At 39.5% G+C, this 22,358-nt stretch overlaps 1 long non-coding RNA gene across 2 annotated transcripts; it reads left to right on the forward strand.

Moving 5' to 3' along the window:
* The first annotated feature begins 4,714 nt into the window (after positions 1-4,714).
* LOC140640004 (uncharacterized) lies at positions 4,715-14,643 on the forward strand. Of its 2 annotated transcripts, none has more exons than XR_012036653.1 (3): positions 4,715-4,810; positions 11,148-11,932; positions 14,271-14,643. It is a non-coding gene; the product is annotated as an uncharacterized lncRNA (long non-coding RNA). The 2 variants fall into 2 exon arrangements; XR_012036654.1 differs by having other exon boundaries at positions 4,722-4,810; positions 11,186-11,932.
* The last annotated feature ends 7,715 nt before the right edge of the window (positions 14,644-22,358 follow it).

A 22,358-nucleotide genomic window follows, 5' to 3' on the forward strand; every position in this document is an offset into this window, starting at 1 on the left:
TAAGTTTTTGTGGTTTGCACCAAAATTATCAAGGTTAACATACATAATTAGTTAAAGTCAGGAGTTCAAATCTCACTGTGTGTTAGAATCATCTGGAATGTTGGGGTGCCTGGGTGGCTCAGTTAAAAGTGTGACTCTTGGTTTCAGCTCAAGTCATGATTTCAGGGACCTGAGATCAAGCCCTGAATCAGGCTCTGTACTCAGTGGGAAGTACGCTTGGGATTCTCTCTCCTCCTCTCCCTCTGCCCTTTCCCCTGCTTTAAAATAATATATATATTTTTAAATGCAAAAAATTAGTCACCTGGGATGTTTTCTCAAAGTTTCCTTGACCAGACTCTGGATCTATTAAATTAGAATATCTGGTCTAGGGACCTTTGTATGCATTTCTCAAATAGCTTAGGTGATTTTTAATGTGTGAATTAATAACTGTAAAATTTTAATTTAAGTAAAAAGTTTTTAATTTAAGATTATGGATACAGAGTTATAGCAAGAAGATAGAAGATCCTAACAGTCTGTGGGGCCATAGGAAAACCAGGTGCCAGGTGTGGGTATAAAGGGGTAGAATGGAGTTGGAGGTACAGGGGCCAGGGAGCCATCCTCTGGCCATCTGAATCTAGCCTTGCAATTGTCTCTCCACTCACAAATGTGTGACCTTACTTACCAGCAGAAAGCTGCAAGAAGATGGCCTCTGCTTTACATCTGCCTTCCAAAGCTCAGACAAGTATGACTTGAGGCCTCTTCACCTTTGCAGAATAGGAAGATACCATAAAAGGAGGGTGGAATGGGTTGAGCTACACAATCTAAGTATCCCTTACAAGCATCCCTCAGAGGTGGAACACATCCATTTTCTTGGTTTCAACAGCTATCTAAATGATGATGCCACTCAAATCAATACCTGCAACTAATACCTCTCCTCTGCAATTCAAATTTATATACCCAGATGCCTCCCAGACAGCTCCACCTAAGAATTCTAGAGTTAACATATTCCCAAATGAGTTCATCTTGCTTGCTACACTTGCGTCTCTTCTCATGTACCAATTCCCAATTGCTGGACATGTCACCATCATCCACCCAGGCACCCTGGCTGTGTTCTTAAACTATATGCTGAGATCCTTTCTTTGCCTCATCTCCCATATACATCTCCCATATGAGTCTTTCTCATTCATTCTGTCCTCCCCAGGCCTGCTACCACTGTTCTAGCTTAACCCCCCATCATTTCTTACCTGGATTTCTGCAACAACTTTCTAATTGGTTTCCCTAGTACCAGTCTTCAACTCCTCAAATCTATATCCTCCATAAAGTTGACTATGATTGCTTTAAAGACAGACAGGATCACATCAGCTCCCTTCTTGATGGTTCTTTATAACCTAATAAAATGGCCTTAACATCTGCCTGCAGATTAAAATTTATTTAGAAAATATTATAAGACACATCTTGGGGGCTTTTAAAACTATTAATGCCTGAGCTCCACTTAAGACCAGCTGGATCATAATCTCTGGAGCTAGGGTTCAGGAATCAATATTTCTTAAAAGCCCCTTAATTGGTTCTAATATGCACCTAGAACATGTTAGATCAAATTCTGTTCTGGCTATCCAGCAATTTTATTGCTACCCAACAAAATTTATATGCCCAACAACTTAGTGATTTAAACAACCATCATTTCATCATATCCCACAATTTCATGGATCACAAATTAGGAGAGGGCTTACCTGGGCAATCTGCTCTATATCAAGTGGGATCACTTGTATTTAAAAGACAGATGGGCTGGTCTTGAGGACCGAAGATGGTGTCACTGAAGTCGGAAAGGCTGGGCTCCCCTGGCACCATCAACTAGAGAGCCTACACATGACTTTTTCAGTATAACAATCTCAGATTAGTTGGTCTTATTACATGGTGGACCACTTACATGGCTTTGCTGCCCAAAATATGGTCCACGGAACAGCAGTACAGGCATCATCACCTGGAAGCTTGCTAGAGAATAAAGAATCTCTGGCTCCACCCCAGTCCTTCTGAATCAGAATCAACTTCTTAACAATAGTCACTGCGGTTTGTATGCACTAATGTTTGAGAAACAGTGCTACCAAAATATTTGAGGTCTTCTTTTATCTGACACTTGCCATGCTCCTCCAGGGTTAAAACTCTACTCTTTTCCAGACTTTAGGATGCAAGATCACTAAGCAACTCTTATCTCCCTGGACTTTATTTTCCATGTTTCTGCTCATTGCTGTCCCTGCCTGTAGTATCTTTCCTCCTTCCTCCTTCCACTAGACATTTTTCCTGCTAAGTCCGAGTATTGCTTCTAGCAGGATGTCTTGTCTGCCCTTCCCCACATGTGACTTAGGGTGTGGTGCCTCTCCTCTGTGCTAGCATAGCCCTTATGCAGCCCTCTATCACTGCACTTGTGACATTGTATTGATATTTTTACCAAGTTTTCTGTTTCTGGGTCAGCATCCTCTATTAAACTGTGAACTCCTAATGGACAAGATTTGTGCCTTAACTACATCTATTTCCCACCACTTAATAAATAATAGTTGCTCAATTAATGGTGACTAAGTGAAAAGTAATATTTATGAGTATATAGTTATGATTGAAATTGTTCTCAGCAAGTTGTTTATCAGAAGCATCCATGCAGCTCTTTAAACCTATCTTCCTGAGTGTGCATCATTGCTAGAGATTCTGACTGAAGGACTTGAGTGGAGGCCAGACATCAGTATGCTGAAGAAATGTCACAGGTAATTCTGAGCCACAATCAGGATATGAGAACTGTGGTTCTGGATATTATGAAGAATTTATGTTTTCCTATTTTGCACTAATTTATGTTTTTCCTATTTTGCAGTAATCTTAGTAACTAGTAGTTTTGTCCAAATGAGCAAGCAGAAAAATGTTAAGATACTTACAGTGCCAAATTGTGGCAGACTTTGATAATACTATTAATACATTTGTAATTCAAGTAGCTCTAGGTTACAAGTCAATCAGTATAGGTGTAATCTTGTTAATAGACACCTAATATTTATACTAGACATTGGATATAAGGCAGAGGAATCCCTGAGACAAGGGAGTGAACCCTGTGATCCACCTATTCCTTTCTTGAGTTACTATAGTTCTGGAGGGAGAGCCCAGGCCTCCCTGAGTTGAGGAGATAGAACTCAAGAGTCTGGAAGTGGCCAAGGCAACTAATGTCTGGAGGGAGAACCCCAGGGAGGCGAGAGTTGCTGAGAGAGAGAGAGCTCTGAAGATTTGAAGAGGGACCTCTCAAGCTTTCACCTGATTGCTTATTAGCATGTGAGGAAAGTACCCAAGGCTGGAGAAAGAACCCCCAGGAAGCATTAGAGAAAACAATTTTCAGGGCTCGTGTGGTGCTGGAAATAGTTTGGGGTTTTGCCAGTCAAAGTGGAAAAACTTCATCATTTACATAACTCATCAAACATTAGGTAGAGCCCTCAGAAGAGTATTGTCTCAGTAGTGAGGAAAATTATCCCTAGACAAAAGACTGCTCTGAGCCTGCCTAACAAAGCTTAAAATCAAAGTCTTGCAAGGATCAAACTGTTTCTAATTAACTGTGTCCCAGAACAAGCTCAAAAATAGTTACAGGAATACAAAAATATTGACACTCAATAAAGTAAAATTCACAATGTTTTAGGACCCAATAAAAAATAACCAGGCATACAAAGGAACACAAAAATTTGACCCATAATGAGAAGAAAGTCAGCCAACCAAAACCAACCCAGAAATGACACAGGTAATAGAAGCAGTAGGTAAGGACATTAAAATAGTTATTTTAACTACATATATATGATCAAGAATGTAGAGGAAATATTGAGCATGTTAAGTAGAGACATGGCATATATTTTAAATAAAAAAGGGGGGGAGAGAGAAGCAAAACAACCAAATAAAACTTCCAGAGATGGAAATGTTGTATCTGGGATGAAAGCTACACAGTGAGATTAACTACAGATTAGACACTGAGAAAGGAAAAATTAGTGCCTTTAGAAATATAGCAGTTGAAACTAAAATGAAGCATCGAGAGAAAAAAGACTGAAAAAAACCCCCAGAGAATTCATGAGCTGTGGGACTAACTGAGATGGCCTCATAATACATGTTGAGTGCAAGGAGGAGGAATGAATAAAAAATATGTATACATTTCAAGAAAGTGACCAAAATTTTTCCAAATTTGGTGAAATTAGAATCCTATAGTTTCAAGAAGCTCAATAAGCCCAAAAACAAATATAAAAAAAAGAAAAGAAAAGAAAACTACACTGAGGACATCAGAATCAAATTACTTAAAATCAGTGATAATGCAAAAATCTGCAGGGGCACATGGATGGCAAAGTCAGTTAAGTTACAACTCTTGATTTTGGCTCTGGTTGTGAGCTCAGGGTGGTGAGTAGAGCCCCATATGGAGTGCAGAGCCTGCTTAAGTTTCTCCCTCTCCCTCTGCTTCTAGCCCTCTCCCCCTGCTTGCACACATGTGCTCTCTCTCTCAAATAGATAAATAAAATCTTTTAATAAAAGCAATAAGGACAAAAAAGATACATTATTTTCAGAAAAGCAAACACTAAAAATTACGGCAGATTTAATCACCAGAAGCAGCGCAAGCCAGAGAAACATCACTGATGTACTAATGTAAAAAAACAGAATCTAGAATTCTATGGTCAGCAAAAATGTATCAAAAACAAAGATAAAAGAGAGACTTTCAAACCTTCAAAACTGAGCATTCTTCACCAGCAAGCCAGCATTTCTGGAGATGTTAAAGCAAGTCTTTTAGGCAGAAGGAAACTAAAACCAGATGGAAACCTGATTCTACACACAGGTATGAGGCACACCTGTAAATACAACCATTTTTTTCTTATTTCTAATTATTTTAAAAGATAACTGGTAATCTAAAACCAAAATCATAACAATGTGTTGTGAAGTTTAGAACATATGTAGAAGTCAAACCATGAGAACAGACAATACACTAAAAAGGCCTGGAAAAAGGAAAATGGAGGAATATTGGTATCGGGTTCCTAGGCTATATGTGATGTGTGTATCTAATGTCAGCTGAAGTTAGACTGGGCAGGGAGAGGAGCAGGAGGGAACGATTATGGAAAAACATGAGAAAATTTGAGGGGAGAGGACATTGATGTTCATTATCTTGACTTTAGTGATAGTTTCATACAAGTATATAAATATGTCAAAACATCAAACTTTATACTTTTTGTGCAGCTCAATGTATATCAACTATATTTCAACAAAGCTGTAAAGAGAAGAAAAAGAAACACCTGAGATACAATTTCACAATCATTAGACTTGCAGAATTCAAAGAGGTCTTAACAATGTCAGGTATTGTCAAGGATATGATTGTACACTGCAAAAGGAAGTATATTTTGCTCAACCTCTTTGGAAAGCACTTTGGTAATCCCAAGCTGAAGATGGGCAAATGAATATACATTCCACTTTGCATTTCTATTTCCAGGTAATGACAGAAAAATTAGATACATGCACCTTAAGACATATATAAGTGTATTCAATGAAGCATTATTTCTAATAGCAAAACATTGGAAACAACTTAAAGGTCCTTCAGTAGGGAAACAGTAAATATAAGCATATTTATATGAATATTATAACATATTTGTATATCATAAAGCATAAGTAAACGGTGGTGTTGTCATATGATGAATTGGATACAGAAATTTTTTTCTGATTTTTGTGTGTAGAGGAACCACCACCTGGGGATCTTTAGGTCTGGGGTGGGGCTTGAGGTTATGCCTCTTTTAAGAAGCCTCTCGGTGATGCTGCTGCTTCTGGTCTGTGGTATTTTGTGTAGTAAGACAATATTGCATGCATGAACTAGACATATTTGTATCGATATGGATCAGTCAAAAAAAAAAGGAAGGAAGAAAAATATAGCAAGTTACCAAAAGATTTGTACAGTATGATTGCTTTGATGTAAACGTTTAAAAATGCAAAAGAGTACTATACGTTCTCCATGAATATGAATAGATACAAGATTTTTTTTTAAAGATTAAAAACACAGACATAGAGGATAAGAAACAGGAGAAGTTGATTGTAGGAAGAGAGAAAAGGGAATACATAGTGCTGAAGAGGGAAACATGGATGTCCACTTTAATTATGATATCCTATTGTGTTTATATTTTTAAAAAGCCCTAGAGGTAAACCTAAAACAGAACCATTTGTTCCTTGTTGGATGTGTACCTGATGTTTTATAGATTTTGAGAACTATGACATGTTGTAAGCTTATAAAAAAACAAAAAAGGAAATTAATACTTAAATACAACCTATTACACAGTTCAACTTCCATAATAATAATAACAGTGCTAGGCTGTTGGGGATTTACCCCAAAGATACAGATGCAGTGAAACACTGGGACACCTGCACCCCGATGTTTATAGCAGCGATGGCCACGATAGCCAAACTGTGGAAGGAGCCTCGGTGTCCAACGAAAGATGAATGGATAAAGAAGATGTGGTTTATGTATACAATGGAATATTACTCAGCTATTAGAAATGACAAATACCCACCATTGGCTTCAACGTGGATGGAACTGGAGAGTATTATGCTGAGTGAAGTAAGTCAGTCGGAGAAGGACAAACATTATATGGTCTCATTCATTTGGGGAATATAAATAATAGTGAAAGGGAATATAAGGGAAGGGAGAAGAAATGTGTGGGAAGTATCAGAAAGGGAGACAGAACGTAAAGACTGCTAACTCTGGGAAACGAACTAGGGGTGGTAGAAGGGGAGGAGGGCGGGGGGTGGGAGTGAATGGGTGATGGGCACTGGGGGTTATTCTGTATGTTAGTAAATTGAACACCAATAAAAAATAAATTAAAAAAAAAAAAACAGTGCTAGGAATCTACACTCGATGCCAAAATGGCCATATTGCCACTGGATCTTGAAGCCAGAGAGCCTCACTAATGCTTCATTAAATGAAGCAGCATCTCCTTTTGGTTGTGTGCAATATTTTGGTAGATAGAGACCCTAATGCCCTGCTGTTCATGTGCCCTTAGTCTCCCTAAGCAGAGGCCACCTTGTAATGAGATTTTCTTTCTTTGGACATCAGGTTGTATCCTAGTGTGGTTGAAGTTTATGGGACAGATGTGTATATGGCTGATGCAACTTGATTATAATACTATATATTGAATATGGTGATAACACTACATTAGAAATGTAAGTGTAGGAATGGATGTAGCTATGATTTTAAAGGGTGAATTATTTTCCTCTGATTTCCTATGATGTGACAAGACAGCTCAGCCTTCACATCTGGCTACTCTCCTTCAGAAACAGGTCCACATTAGCTAGCCCCCAATAATAAGGTCCCCAGAGCAGTCAGTCTGAGTAATTAGGACAGTCACCTTGTCTGTGCTACTGCCATTGCAGATTCTGAGACCGAACACTCAGGCTTTTTTTTTCCTTAAGTGAATGAAGAAGGACCCAATTTCCCAGAAATTCATAGGCCAACAGAACAACTCCCTCTTCACCACCAGATCACACTAAGCCCATCTGAATTGATGAGAAACTTTAGCCCTTTTATTTTACATTAATCCTCCCCCTTTTCCCCCAACTCACTTATGGGCGGACTGCAGGTAGCATTAAAGTGTGCTTGTTTTGGGTGTATACTCTGAGTTTCTGGTTTTGTGTAGTGGAAAAAAGATCACACTTCATTTCCAGGCTAGAAAATGGACCTCAACCATCCTGATAGATTGAATTGGGTGCAGGAGCCCCCACCACAGTAACCAGTGAGTCTGAAATTGATGCAGCTTTTCATTCACACACATGGCCACTGTGATCAACGTGAAGCCAAGCCAGGAATCTGAAGCCTGGGGCCCTGGCAGGTCCACAGAGGTGCCCCTCTAGGGGTGGAACTTGGCTCTTGTTCCTCTAGCCACCTGTGGAGATGGGAATCCACTACACTCATTGTTTGGAAAATTGGAATAATGCCACTGTACCTTGAGGCCAGAGATGTTTGTCTCTATCTTGGCAAAGAGAGAAAAATGTTCTTCTGTATTCAGCCCAGGCAGAGGAGTGGGGAAGGAGAAGGAAGGGTTGTTAGTAAGATTTATTGAGCCCCAAAGTGCTATGGTGCTTAATATACAGCTCATTCCATTTCATACAACTAAGTTCTTTTTCTACAATGACAAGTGCTGGCACTAGGACTAGGTCAGGAGGTTTCTGGTATCACCTATTGGGCCATTCCTAAAAACACCTCTCCATTCTGGCTCACTTGTCCAGATTCCCCCTTCTCTGTGATAACTTCTCTCTAAAGACTCCCTTGTCTTTCTGGCTCCCACTGGGGCCAACCCAGTCCATCAGACATGGCTGTGTGTGATTCCCAATAGTGGGCAGCATTCAACTCGTTTGTCCCCCCCCCCCCCCCCCCCCCGCCAGAGGCTTTCAGTCCTGTGTAAATTAGTGGCTATAAAAGGAAATGTCAGAGGGAAGAGTAGAGCCCAAATCTACTTACCAGGGGCCCCAGGGGCTCAGTTCCTGTCTAATGGAGGCTCTGTATAGTAGGCATATTGACTTTTTTTTTTTTCAGGTATTTCCATTTGATTATCACATGAACTCTGTGAGCCAGATGATGTTTTCCAGATATTTAAAACCAAGCTCAGTGAATTATAAGTGAAGCAATAGTTTAGGGAAGAAAGTAGTTGGAGGAGGTAAGATGGAACCAAGTTTTGAAAGAGAAGGATTTAGAAAGTGACTGTGAAAAGTGGCCTCTTAGGTTCTAAGTTTCTGGGGGGAGTCAATAGCCCAAATGAAGAACTCTCAAAGTTGGAATTTGACTCTTGAGAAGAACAATTTAAGATCGAAAAGTAACCCTGCATTGCCTGGAATTGTCCACATGTAGATGTGAGCCAAATAGTCTCAGGAATTAGAAGTCTGAGGAAAGGTCATCAAGATAACATTCTGGACTGTGGAATGATTCTGTTGACTGTCACGAAGACCAGAAGATGAAGGTGTTACCAAGGAGAAAAGTAGCTTATTCATTTCTTATTTGGCTACATCACATCATACTCAGAAGTATGGACAAAATGGATAAAAAGTGAACAAGTGTCTGAGGTCTCTGGATGTTGAAGGCTTTAGTGTATTTCAGTAAAAGAATTTAGCTAAAATCCCAAAATTTTTATGGGAAAGTAGGGCCAGAAGTTTGAATTGATTCAATAATGTGAAGAAGAGGAAAATTGCTATTACAATTACTGTGTCCTTGAAAACTCTCCTGACTTGCCGGACAACTTTTAGGTTTTACTGATACAAAGCAAACCGTGGAACTTTATTTATTTTTTTTTAAGATTTTATTTATTTATTTGAGAGAGAGAGAGCACAAGCAGTAGGGAGGGACAGGAGGAGAGGGAGAAGCAAGCTCTCCACTGAGCAGGGAGCCTGATGCACGGCTTAATCCCAAGACCCTGAGATCATGATCTGAGCCAAAGGCAGAGGCTTAACTGACTGAGCCACCCAGGTGCCCCATGAACCCTAGAGCTTCAGAAGTTCAAATGGATCTATACTAGAGGGAAAAGAATTTGGAGTATGGGCTTGGCATTGAGGTTCATCTAGAGTGTATGGAGGTGAAAGGCCAGGGGATAGCGTTAGCCTGAAGCATCTCTGCCCAGAGTGGCTAGTGTGAAGTCTTGGTGGAGAGGAGGCCACCAGTCTAGATTAAATTTAAAATCACTTGAAATCCCATATTAAAAATACCTCTTCTTTGGAGTAAACAAAGATTCATAAACTAGGACTTAAAATATATGAACCACAAAAGAAAAGCTGATAGGTTTGACTTCACCAGAATTAACTTTTGCTCATCAAAAGACCATAGTAAGAAAATGAATAGATACACCACAGAGTGGATCCAGAGATTGGACCTCTATAAGACCCAAAACAAGAGCTCAAGCCAAACTTGTCAAGATGTCAAGGAGGTAGGGAGATCCCTGCAACCATGTGGGTTATATTAAGAGCCTTCACTCAGGCTCACTGGGTTTGTCTAAGTATTTGAAAACATTGTATCAGAACTTGAAGGATTTTTTTGGATAAACTTTCAGTGTCCGTTATGCTATATTCTCCAGTAAGATCCAGTGGTGACCCAAGTCCAGTCATTAAATTCCTTTTTTCTTGCTCTTTATAAAGGCTCACACAAGTGTATCCTCTCTATCCCCACCTCCCTCTTCTTACACGTCCTTGCTTTGTATTCCATTTCCTCTTTACTTCCTTCCTCTTATTTTCTACTTCTTTACAACTTTTCTACCTTTATTGACTTCAGTATTATTTTGTGCAAAGTGTTTCTGTGTTGGTAAAAGGGTCACTAATTATTCAAGATTAATTAAGATTGGCTTTAAGTATTATTTAGGTTTTAATATTTATCCTACCCTCTGAAGTGAAATCCAGAATTCAAACAATTTGTTTATATGGCAGCTCTAATCGGAGTGGATTGGATCCAGATTTTACTAATTTATCACCTAAAACAAAACAAAACAAAACCCCAACTAACCAAAAGGTCTAGCTAATATATGAATGAGAGCCTTGAATCAATTCACACAATGAACACAAGCTGTCCTTATAGTGTTCTTCTGTTGCTGCTTTTAAGTTTGTAGTGTTTCATAGTAAACATCAACATGTAATGTTACTCCAAGCATGCACAAGTGCAAAGCAAACTCACTGACATGTGCAGAAGAGAATGATAAGTGTTATTTTTGTTTTTCTTTTGTTGGTATTTTTTAAAGTCTGAACTTGGTTAAACTAAAAACCCATAATCAATTTTGAGACAGACATAAAAACTTCTGCAATTCTCTCTCTAGAGAGAGCAAAAATAGGCAGCTTCCAATGCAAGAAATAGCTGTGGTTATATGGAAACCTTTGACTCTCAGTTTCTCTTTCCATCTTTCCAGGGCTCCAAGAACAGCTTACAATCATGGAGAGAAAGCCTTTGAGAACTTGTTCTAAAGGGGGTTATTTTGGGGAAAACATAATTTTAAAAAATCATGGCTGGTTGATTTAGAATTTGCTCATGTAAAATACATGTGCATTTGTCTCCTCAATGCACAAAGGATTCCTGTTATAAACCTCCTTCATACCAGTGAAGAGAATTGGTCTACTGGCAAATTTATCAAGGGATTTCTCAGCTTAAGTACTATTTGTAAAATCTTTTGCAGATGGGGAAATTATTTTAGTCCACTCTTATGTCCTCCAGATTTGTGAAGAAGAAGAAGGAGAAGGAGAGAGGAGGAGGAAGAGGAAGGAGGAGGTGGGGAAGGAGAAGAAAAAGAAGAAGAAATTGAGACCTATGAGTTGTTAACAATGTCAGGACCTATTATTTTTTATTATTTTTTATTTATTCATGAGAGACACACAGAGAGAGGCAGAGACATAGGCAGAAGAGAAGCAGGTTCCTCAAGTGGAGCCTATGTGGGACTCGATCCCGGGACTCCAGGATCACACCCTGAGTCGAAGGCAGATGCACAACCACTGAGCCACCCAGGCATCCCGACAGGACCTAATTAGACACACTCTAAATATTTTTCAAGAAGTTGTAATATCCAGTCGATGTCAGCAACTCTTAATTCAAAAATAAAAATAAAGGTAATCCAAACAATCCAATGATTTTGGGCAACTAGCAGACAAAGAAAAGAAAAAGAAGGAAGAAAGAAAGGAAAGGAAGGAAGTGAGGAAAGGAGAAGGGAAGGAGCTCTCTCTCACTTAGGAAAGAGAAATTTTGCTAGAGAATGAAATCTGTTCATCTGCCACTAGAAGCATCAATTTTTAGCACGCGGGTCACTGCTTCTGAATAGGGTGCCAGCTGTGTGCCATACATGCTGTTGACAAGGGAAAATTCTGCTTTGAAACCTCAAGTTGGTGTCTTCTCACTGGGAAATCAACCAACCTGCAACACCAAGAGTGTCATTTGTCTTTACAGACTTGATGAACCGCTGAAGGAAAGGTGAGCTCCCTAGCCTGCAACGCTAAATTATGTTAAGAAAGGCACAGGCAGGGATCCCTGGATGGCGCAGTGGTTTAGTGCCTGCCTTTGGCCCAGGGCGGGATCCTGGAGACCGGGGATCGAGTCCCACGTCAGGCTCCCGGTGCATGGAGCCTGCTTCTCCCTCTGCCTATGTCTCTGCCTCTCTCTCTCTCTCTCTCTGTGTGACTATCATAAATAAATTAAAAAAAAAGAAAAAAAAAAAAAAAAAAAGAAAGGCACAGGGGTAGTGGAAGGGGAGGTGGGCGGGGGGATGGGGTGACTGGGTGACGGGCACTGAGGGGGGCACTTGACGGCATGAGCACTGGGTGTTATACTATATGTTGGCAAATCAAACTCCAATAAAAATATGCATAAAAAATAAAAAATAAATAAAGGTTGGGGAAAAAAAAGGCACTTGACCCACATTCCCACATTCTCACCAGGGACTTGATGGTCATGGCAAGCTCCAGGGTTGGTAAAACACTGGGATGGCAATGATGCGGAACATGTGGCTTGAGTCCTCTTTCCATTTCAGTGCTAGCTCCTAGGGGGTAGAGTGCACACCTTTGTCCCCTGCAGTGGCTAATGATAACTAGAGTGCAAAGAAGGAAATAGAGGCCTTGGGGAGTTAAGTAAGGTGTCAAGGTCAGATAAGGAGATAAAGAGAGGCAAAACAGGTTTTAAATCCAAGTCATCTGACTATAGGTTCTTAACCCTTGTTTTACATTACCTCCCACAGCATGGGAGGGGGGCAGTATGAGGAATATTAGGAATACTTGTTCTTGATTGTCTCCAATTTCAAGAGTTCTTTTCCATTAGTCACCTTCTCTTACTTTACTCCCACCCTCAAATGGTATTGCAGAGAAAGGCAAAAATGTCCCCATGGATTAGACAAAGAAAGAATAAATAAATGCCTGTCTCCTTAATACTAGCAGCTTTTCACTGCAACAAAAGCCTAAAGCTCTAAAAAGAAATATGAGGATGGGGCAGCCCTGGTGGCGCAGCGGTTTAGCACCGCCTACAGACTGGGGTGTGATCCTGGGGACCCAGGATGGAGTCCCGCATCAGGCTTCCTGTCTGGAGCCTGCTTCTCCCTCTGCCTGTGTCTCTGCCTCTCTCTCTCTCTCTCTCTCTCTCTCTCTCCCTTTGTCTCTATGAATAAATAAAATCTTTAAAAAAAAAAGAAATATGAGGATGAACTGGGAGGGGTGGGTATAAGGAGCAGAAATGGGACAAGCAGGATGCATGATGCATTTTTCTATTTACCAAGGAATTTCTGGTTTGGTTTTATTTTGGCTTCACTTCTGTGTTTCTTTTAATGTAGAGAAAAGAAGATGTGAAGCTGAGCTGCAGAAAATTCCAAAGTGATTGGAAATAGCCAGGGGTCTAAGAGATTTCAGGCAATAGGAGGAAGGCAGAGAGGGTCATTATTTATGTGCTCCCAAGTCTTGGGGGGAGAATCTGCTCTGTGTATCCTGCTTCCATATGGCTAGCTTTCCAGGCCACAAAGATGGATGAATACAAAGATGTGTTGGAATATAAACCATTGTGGAATTAACAGAAAGATTTTTTTTCTTTCTTACTTCAGTATGTATTCTGATCTCAAGGGAGTACATCTACTGTCTATTAGATATTCACAAAGGTGAACAGATTGTTACGATGGGCTCCAAAGCACAAAGGTTACAGGCCACCAAACATAAAGCCTAAATACACTAACATCAGAAACCTCATGGAAGGGAGTGGTAAGCCATGAAAGGACAGCAGCTGGGGAGAGTGTCCCTGGGGCAGGAACTCAGATGTGCTACTAGCAGCTCTGAGTTGTCATTTTCAGTCTGCACCTGTCTCTTCTTCTGGACTCCAACCCCCTATTCCCATTCCCATTTCCATCTCCCAAATCGGTCTTTGGATTTTGATAGAGATATTGACAGTTTTAATAGCTCATTGAAACTCATCCATGGCCAAGCTTGTAGACTTCACTTTTTCTAGTTATTTTCAAGAAATCTTTTTATTAATCTATTTTTACTTCATTCATTTGAAAAATGTTAGCAATGATTGTTACACACATATTTGGTTAGAGTCCATAGAGAAACATTCTGGGTCAAATCAGGGTAGCCAGTGCCCAAACCCTAGAACCAAAGCAGGACTTTCTCCAAGAGACTGGGCCAAAAAAGTCTTTGTGAGTATGGAATCAAACTGTTCTTCCACAGTAATATGAAAAATCAAATAGAAGTTTAGAAAGCATTTTTCTTGTGATTAACTGTATTATGTATTCACAATTGTTATCATCATCCTTGACGTTATCTCTTTTATCCTCCAGGCAGCAGAGAAGCTTTCAGAGAAGGAAAATCTGTGTCTTCTGATAGAAGAAATTGGTGGCATTGATAAAATTGAGGCTTTGCAACTTCATGAGAATCCTCAGGTTGCCCTTACTGCTTTGAACATTATTGAGAACCATTTTTGTGAGGGAGAAGAAAGTGGTGCAATATTACCAGCCCTGGACCAAGATAATGAATTCCTAAACCGCTTAACAAAAAAATACCAAGGCCCCACGACTTCTAAACAAAGGACCAAACCCTAATGGGTAACTTCTTTGAGGACCTTCTGTGAATTGGCATGGCATGGGTGTAAAGCTTTTTAAACTAAATGTTAATAAAATTTTCAACACATTAAAAAAAAGAAGGTATTTGGTATTTGGTAGTCCTGAGAATGATGTTTTTCATGGGCCTTTTTTGTCATGATGCCGATTTTGTATTTTTTTCTGCAACATTTGTGTAAATATAAGAAACACTAATAGGAAAAGTGAGATAAACTGAAGGTTTTGAGTTAATTCCTTTATGTATTTCCTGCCCAAGTCATAAACTGGTAACAGAGTATGGGTGATCTGAAAACCACAAGTATAAGCTAAACCTGTGTTTTACAAATCAACTTGATGAGTGCCAACATTTTTTTTAAGTGAAAAAAAAAAAAGAATGGAATAGAGAATATCGGAGTTGATCACATATAATTTAAATATTTTTTCATGAAGTGTTTGCTTTAGTTGAGTGTATGTTGGCTTTTAATTTTATTTCTATGGGTTTCATAAAAATTTGGGGGGGAATAACTACTGGCCAGAGAGCAGAGGAAAGAGAACCGCCAGTTAGGTTGAGAGAGTCTGGATTATTCAGAATGCTGAAAAGCAAGTTAAGGAACTTGACTTTATGTAGAATCCACTGTGTCTTTTTAAACATATATTAAAAAATGATACGGTAAAAGTGAAGTTTTTGTAATAGTTCGGCAGGGTATGAGTGATTGCTTGGGAGCAGGGATAGATATAGATAGAGATATCACTGACATTTCTCAGAACAGACACCAATCCTTGCTGTCTTAAGTATGAAAGGAATTTTTCAAACGGATATTGGATAGCTCACAGAAATGCTGGGAAGTTTAGAGAACCAGGCTGAGGAAATGAGCAGAACTGAAGGGTACTACCTAGCCAGAGTCACAGTTGAAATCACGCCCATATAGCTGATTTGGTGAGGACACTGTGCAGCAGCTGGACACCAAAGCTGTAGCTGACTTGGCATGCATGGGTCTCCTGTGTGGCACTGAAGACATCCATCATCCATTGGCACTGCTGCCACTGTGACTGCAGCAAAAAATTCTCAACTGTTTCCATCCCCTATGCATCATAGTCTCAGATTTAGTGTCCGGGACGGGTACTTCTGATGGCCAGCCCGGGAGACAGACACTTGAGGTCTAGCTGCAGAAGAGGCTGGGAAACATCATCTGCACTTTCTGGCTTCTGCAGAAGGAAGTTGGCTTTGCCTCTAATGATCCTGAATGCAATTCTAGTATGTGGTGGTAGTTCCCACGCACTACCAGGCAGTTCTCAGACACCAGCTAGGTGTCCTACAATTCAACTCAATGCTGACACCATCTATTTGGAGATAGCAACAGACTCCACAGGTTAAGGGCTCAATCCCGCAAGATTGCTCTCCACTTCAGATGCCAACTGCAAGTCCAGGTTGTTACCTGTACTTCTCAACAACTGGCTCTAAATCAGTTCTCACAACTGCCTCCTTGGGTTCAATTAATTTGTGAGAGGGGCTCACAAAATTCAAAAAAAGATCTTATGTACTAGGTTATTGGTTTAATATAAAAAGGACATAACTCAGAAATAGCCAGATGGAAGAGATATATAGGGCAAAATATGGAGAAAGGACACAGAACTCTCCCTAAATCTTTATTTGTTCACCAATCAGGAAGCTCCCATCCTTGTTGAGTTTTCATGGAGGCTCCATTACATAGGGATGACTGGATAAATCATTGGCCATTGGTGATTGATTCAACCTCCAGCCCTTCTCCCTTTCCTGGAGGCCAGGGGTGGGACTGAAAGTTCCAACCCCCTGATCATGGGGTTGAGTCCCCTGGCACTCAGCCCCCATCCTTTGGTTACCTAGGGGCTTTCCAAAAATCAGCTCATTAACATAATAAAAGATACCTTGATATTCTCATTACTTAGGAAATTCCAAGGGTGTTAGGAGCTCTGTGCCAGGAAATGAGACAAAGACCAAATCTATATATCTTATTATAAATCACAATAATCACAGCCTCCTGTCAGGATTCACACAATGGAAAAGTCTCTAAACATGGAAGAGGAGTTGGTTAATCATGGACTAGCTAGATGATTGCAGTTTTCCAGCTGGGGTGATGTGGGCTTTGGAGTAGGATGCTGACAAAGAAAAAGCCCAAAGAACTAGCCCAAGAGGTTAGTGAACAGAGAAACAAACAGATTTGGTGACAGATTATGTACAGATGATTAACAATGGGGAATGGAGAAAGCCACTACCAGGCTTCTGTCCTAGAGGAAATGAAGAGAGGTCGTACTGCTGGCAGATATAAGAATGGAAAAAAGAAGAAACTGAAGAATGTTTGTGAAGCCATATTAATGACCATAGGACTTAATCATTCTTGAAGATAGTGGCCATGATGAAGACAACTCCTTCAGCTAGTCCTGTTCTTTGAGATCATTTGTAAGATAAATTACATAATTATACTGTTGTCTTTTGTGGCTCCTCTATATATTGTCACTGGTGGTCTGATACTCTTGTGGGTTCAGAATTTCCTAAGCCAGTGTTCTCATTTAGCCTTGTAGCCTGCATCCTACTCTCTTTCAATATTTATTTTTACATGTATTTTGAAGACTCAAACTAGAAAGAACCTTAAAGAATGCTTTATTTCTTTAAAATTGTAACACTTAGTGCCTACATGAATCACAATTTCCCATTGAGATTCGGCATGTTAAAAGACTCAAGAACATATTTATAATGCAAACTCAGAAGCACAGATAAACCCTGGATAATAAATCTATATGGCATTAGCAGCCCATGCTTTCCCCTCCCAAGATGAGAAAGTGTCAACTATCCATCACACTCCAGTGCCCTTCATTTTCCCCATTTGGGATAGGACTGAAATTCCATATCCATGCATCCAGTTGATGTGTGCACTTGCTCATTTGCATCTTGTGTCTCCTACAACTTCTCATTCTAGACCTTACAACTTAGAAAGTACAGTGAGTTAGGTTATGAAGAATATGAACAAACCAAACAAGAGAGGTGCTCAAATCAGTTTGTAGCAGTTCACATCTGGAAGTGTGCACTAAAAACCACTAACAGTCCTTCCTACAGCATTACTTCCCTGGTGTCTCCTTTCCTAATTACTCTTTCCCACCTCCTTTTATATGCAGAGCTTACTTACACGTTTCAAATTTCCTTGCTTTTAAGATTAAAGCCAGATATTGAGTCTCCCTAGTAATTCTGAAGCTCTTATTTCCTCTCTGGCATCATGGTCTCTGGATGCTTCCAAATTTATTCTCTTTTACTTGTATTTCAGACAAAGAAACTAGGAAAGTGTAAATGGACTGAATTTAATGAGAGTTAGATGACAATCAAGAGACTTGGAGTGAGGCAAATGTTTTCCAGTTCTGGAATAATATGAAAGAAGACTGAAAACCAATGCTTTGAATGAGTTTAGAATGAGTACTAACCAATTCTTCATTATCATGATTTTTAAAATCATACCAAATAAGTCACTCCAGACTCCAGTTTTACTTTCCTTCTAAACTAGTGCTTGCTGATTCTTGTTATCAACAGGGATTGATGATTGGAGATTATATTCTTTTTTAAAAATATATTTTTATTTATTTTTCTATTCACGAGAGACACAGAGAGAGGCAGAGACATAGGCAGGGGGAGAAGCAGGCTCCCCACAATGTGAGACTCGATCCCAGGACCCTGGGATCATGACCTGAGCCGAAGGCAGATGCTCAATCGCTGAGCCACCCAGGTGCCCCCAGAAATGTTCTTTAAGAAAAATTCAGTGTAAATTCTTACTGATAGGCAAGAGTAAGATGCTGTTTCACCAGTGCAAGCATATTATCAGGATAGGCAGACTGGTTATTCTGAGCTGGGATAGAATGCTTATTTTGAGATATTGGTAGATTTCTTGAATGCCTTAGGCTTTTGTGTTTTGGGACATTCAAACTTGGATAAATTGCTGAGGATGAAGGGGTAGGTGTTGGGGGTCAGAACATCTCTTAAGGAAAACTGAAAAGCTTGTTACAGAGAAAAGTGGTGAGGATAATAAGAAAATATTTATAATATATGTATACCTATATATTCTGCCCTACTTGAACAGATGGCAGTGAATCCTTCTGAAAAGTGAATATTTGTATGCTAAAGTATTTTGTAAATTCAGTTTTTCATCTGATGAGATTCTGAAAGCCCTGCCCAACCACATTTCGATTCATCTGCTTGCTTCTTTGCATCGAATTCTTCGTTCTACAACTTTAGTGCCAGTTTTTTAGAAAGATTCCCTGGTTGAAGGGGGAGATTGAACTCCACATGGGGCCCTACCTAGAAATGAATTTCTGCATCTAATAATAACCAGAAGGAAATATCCTGTGCTAATATTTGAAAATGAGACAGAAAGCTTTTGACACTTTTGCCAGTGTCTTTCATAAAATGTTTGTCTAAAAGAACAACTGCAACCCAACCATCTCTGAACTGTATCTCATTTTGCTTTAGGACATTTATCATTCTGTTCCTTTCTCTGCTCTGCTTTAATCTCATGGGAGTTTTCATTAAAAACTGATCTGAAGAGGAGAAGCCATGTCAGTGTTATGAATGAGGACAGGTTTCTGATACCATCTCCTATCGGTCTAGGATAGGAGATGTCTGCTGAACTTGGATGCTGGGTGAGAAGCAAGCTTGAGCTAAGAAATGGCCCTGGGAAGAGCAGGAGGCGGTAAGTGGCTGCTGAGCTGCCATTTTAGCAGCACCCAGGTCTGGTAGCTCAGGCTTGGAGACTAGTGCCCAGTTAGAGGGACAAAAGAGAACTGCTGCCCTTAAGAATCATTGCCTAATGTACAGCATAGTGACTATAATACTGGACTATAATGCAGTTCAGTTAATAATACTGGACTGTGTATTTGAGGATACTGAGAGAGTAGATCTTAGAAGTTCTCATTACAAGAGAAATATTTGTGACTATGTGTGGTGACAGATGTTAACTAGATTTATTGTGGTGATCATTTTGCAGTGTATACAGATATTGAATAATTATGTTGTATACATGAAACTAATAAAATATGTCAATTGTATCTCAATAAAATTTTTTATAACGGCAATACAGGTAATACTATATTGTCCCTGACAAGTTTTCTATCGATTACCTTTTCATATGCTAGTAAATTCTCTGATGATTATGTGAGAATTATGTACTCTAAAAAAATAATAATTCAGTGCTAATAAAATAGCCCTCTAGGGATGCCCGGGTGGCTCAGCGGTTGAGCTTCTGCCTTTGGCTCAGGGTGTGATCCTGGGGTCCAGGGATCAAGTCCCACATTGGGCTCCCTGAATGGAGCCTGCTTCTCCTTCTGCCTATATGTCTGCCTCTCTCTCTGTGTCTATCATGAGTAAATAAATAAAATCTTAAAAAAAAATAAAAATAAAATAGCCCTCTAAAATAAAAATTTAAAAAGGAATCAGTGCTGTTCACTGAGAGAGGAAAGGGTAGCCCAGAATCTACCATTCTAGGCTTCCTCTTGTGTCATGCCCCTGATAGTACAGCATAGCTTCATCCTGGCTACCAGCAACTCTCAAGGCCAAGGCAGAGATTTCAGTTCAAGATGCTCAAAAGCTGCTGCTTCAGGCCCTTCATCACTATCATATTTCTCTTCTCTCCTACGAGGATTTTTTTAAAAAGATTTATTTATTTGTTTGTTTGTTTGTTTGTTTGTTTGTTTATTTATTTATGATAGACATAGAGAGAGAGGCAGAGACACAGGAGGAGGAAGAAGCAGGCTCCATGCTGGGAGCCTGACGTGGGACTTGATCCCAGGACTCCAGGATCACATCCTGGGCCAAAGGCAGGCGCTAAACTGCTGAGCCACCCAGGGATCCCCTCCTACGAGGATTTAAGTGAGAGGTAGAAATAGACTGATACCACCAAATAATAATAATAATCAGTATTTGTCGAAGTCTTGACCAGGCAATGTGCTGAGTGCTCTCCATACTGCCTCTTTAATTCTTTTAAACTGAAGCACAGAGTGGTTAAATAACTTAGCCAAAGTCTCTAGTTGGACAGTTGTAGACCAAGCTTTGAACCCAGGATATAGAACTTCAAAGTCTATACCTTAAAAGTACATTATCAGATGACTCCAAACATCTAGCTGAGGCACTTAACACATCAAGTACAATGGACCTTGGAACAACACAGAGATTAGGGGCACCAACCACTACACAATTGAAAATCCATGTATAACTTTTGACTCCTCCAAAACTTAACTACTATAGCCTACTGTTGGCTTGAAGTCTTACTGGTAAGATAAACATGTCTATTAACACATATTTTGCGTGTTAAATATTTTATTTATTTTTATTTTTAAATATTTATCAATTTAAATATTTATTTTTGTATTCTTACAATAAAGTAAGCTAGGGAAAAGAAAAGTTTACTAAGAAAATCATAAAGACAAGAAAATACATTTACAGTGCTGTAGTTATTGAAAAAAAAATTTGTGTGTAAGTGGATGCTCATAGTTCCATCCTGTGGTGTTTAAGGGTTAACTATTTTGTAGATGGACTAATGGGCAGGTGGTCCTTGATCAGGCCCTATACTTGACATAGTAAAGATTAGACAGTAGTCCATCTTTACATAATTTATGTAATTTATATTACTATATCTTATCACCAAGATTCTCCAGTTAATTTTAGAAATACTGAAAAAAAAATGGGAAATCATTGACTCAAGATCAAGAATTAATTGAATCCTGAATGAAATCAGGTCTTATGAAATTCCTGCTATACAAAAATCTTTGTTGTTTCTATGAATCATGGTTGAGGGCTTATGAAATGGGGATGAAGTATTTCCTGAGGTTTAGAGCATGATTGTGAAAGGTCTATTATGGTCTGGGAGTCAAAGAGCTCTGAGTCTTAGACCAGGGCTAGCTCTGTGTTAACTCAGCCACTCTGGGGCTTTAAGCAAGACTCTTGGAACCAGTTCTCAGGTTTCTCATCTGAAAATTGAGATGTGATTATATCAGTAGTTCTCTCTGGTGGCACCTTAGAGTCATCTGGGGAACTTCTACAGATAAAAATGCCTCATCTCAACCTAGGAGATACTGATTGAATTTGTCTGGAGTGAGGCTTAGACCTTCATAATTTTTAAAAATTGTTCAGGTGGATGATGCTGATGTGCAGTCAAGTTGAGTCCACACCCTGTATCAGATATCATCCTATTTTTCTGGCAGACCTAAACTTCTAAGAGTCAGTGCTTTTGTCGCTAAGCCAGGAGGTAGATAATTTCAGAAGCCAAAAGTGCAGAAGGTTGAAACTAGAGCTAGATATATGAACCAATGTCAATTTGAAGCACCACCAAGTCTGGTCCAATTTGAGGACCGGAAGATGTCTGCATAAGGTAGCCTTTTCACTATTTTCTAAACTTTATAAAGGAGTTAGATAAAAATCCCTAAAATATTGTAGTTTTTAGCCTGTTTTGGCAAACCAGAAAGTGCATTGTTAAGAGCAGAGCTAAGGATTGGATGTGCTCAACAGTGAAAGCTATAAAAGAGCCCAAGCAGGAGACTAGGGGAAAGTATTTGTTTTATACATATATGGCTTCAAAGTCTTTCTTGGTAAGTCATTCTTTGAATTAAACCTGGTTAAGAATTTTCTTAGAAAAAGGAGGTAGAGGGACAGGTAGGGAATAACATGAATACCTTAAGTCAGTGGTGTACTGGTAAATATTTAACAACTGTATAATAATAATAGTAATAATAATAATGCTCTAATTTGTAGCATTTGTCAATTTCTCTGGTGTAAATATTCCTACCACTGCTGATTTCAAGCTATCAACCTGATGTCAC

This window comes from Canis lupus, chromosome 9 (genome assembly GCF_048164855.1).
Source record: "Canis lupus baileyi chromosome 9, mCanLup2.hap1, whole genome shotgun sequence".
Lineage (NCBI taxonomy): Eukaryota > Metazoa > Chordata > Mammalia > Carnivora > Canidae > Canis > Canis lupus.